The following is a 1,677-nucleotide window of genomic DNA, read 5'->3' as shown; positions in this document are numbered from 1 at the left end:
CAAATTATTGAAGAGGACCTCTCTGAACAGATAATATTTAAGCAAGAACCTTGAAAAATTTAATTTTGATATATACAGGGGTCCCAAAAACTGTATATGAACTTTAACAATTGATAGTTCAATTTGGAAAATGAAATGTATTTTAATAAACACTGCCTTTATAATTATTCAAAGTGTATGTATATATATTTGAAACACCCTATATTTGAATGATCACACAGAATTTTTATTTGCTTAGTAATCCAGTTTAAGATTTAGCCCCTTTCAACATATTTATTAGTGTTTTGATTTTCCATGAAGTGCTTATTTACTGAATTTATTATGCTTCTGTTGAGTTGTATATTCATATTATACATTTTAATATTCTCTCTTTTATCAGATGTCAGGATGTCATTTTACTTAGTCAAAAAAAGTTTCTAAGGATTTTTCTTTTAAGGTCCATTCAGCTTTATTGGAGGAAGCCCTGCACTACAACTCCTTCCAATAGTGTAAGCACTGCCTTACCCAGTGCCTGCTGGGCTCAGAGGATCATTTCCAGCTGCCGGGCATTATTTGACAACCTGTTTGGCCAGCTCTGTGGAGGGGATGGTGTTATCTTCTGGATTCTGCTGCTGACTGGCAAAGCTGTAGTAGCTGATGAGGCCCAGGACCCACACTCGCTTCCTGGTGTAGTCTGTTGTCTTTGGGGTGTGTTGAAGAAGAGAATCCAGGTGGCCCCCGAAAAGAGGATTTTCTCATAGGCCTTCTCCATGCATCCAGCAATCTCTTCTCTGACAGTGTCAAGCAGGATGTCCATGAAGAAGGTCTACCTCTCGGTAGGGAGGTTGCCTTTGGCCAGGAACACCTTGTTGTTGCTGCCCTCCATGAGGTATTGCTCAAGTAGCCAAGGATGCTTGATGTATGCATGGGTCTGGATGTCCTTGGCAGGCAGCCACTCCCATTTCGTGTGGAGCTCAGCCACCCGGTTCTGAGGCAGCAGGAAGAGAAGGTTATGGCCAAGAGCTGGTGTATTCACTCTGACTCAGGGATCTGTTCCAGGCGAGAATGAGCTGCTGTTTGATCAGTTTGGTCCTGTGGTTGGCAGGAAATTGAGCTCCAGCAGTACTGGCTTGAGACCTCCCAGATCTTCCCCGCACTTGCTGAGACTGGGGCTTTTTGGTTCCACTCTCCCTTGAGCTCCTCGTACATGCAGACCATGGCCACGGCCAAGGAAGATTAGACTTAGAGGAGCCCATCGGGCAGTTTCAAGCTGCAGCTACCATCTTCATGATCATGTTTAAAGATTTTTAATCCCAAGATTTTGTCTCATTCCTGCCAAATTCTATCACATATATCATAGAAATATTACATGGAACTTCTAACTCTGTATATTTTTTTCTCTATAGACAACACAAATATAAATTCCTTGAAACAGCCCATTTATTTCCTCAGTTGTGGAGCCATCTTAGACTTACCAAGAAAGAGATGACTCCCTTCCACTCTGCTCTCTCAGGATCTTATCCTTAACTCTGTTGTATTTATCACACTCTGTTGTAGTCTTGTGTTCATTTCTGAAAAACAAAACAAAACAAACAAAAAACCTCTCAATTGTGCTCTCTTATTTATTTGCTTCCCAAGATTTATCTCAATGTCTGGTGCTTAGCAGGTTTTCAATGACTATGTTATAAGAGAGTAGAT

At 41.0% G+C, this 1,677-nt stretch overlaps 1 pseudogene; it reads right to left on the bottom strand.

The window, feature by feature from the left end:
- Positions 1-520: 520 nt before the first annotated feature.
- On the bottom strand, positions 521-1,188 carry LOC118668765 (annotated as a pseudogene).
- Positions 1,189-1,677: the final 489 nt, after the last annotated feature.

Source organism: Myotis myotis, unplaced genomic scaffold (genome assembly GCF_014108235.1).
Source record: "Myotis myotis isolate mMyoMyo1 unplaced genomic scaffold, mMyoMyo1.p scaffold_m19_p_14, whole genome shotgun sequence".
NCBI lineage: Eukaryota > Metazoa > Chordata > Mammalia > Chiroptera > Vespertilionidae > Myotis > Myotis myotis.
This window is presented reverse-complemented; position numbering and strand designations above follow the sequence as displayed.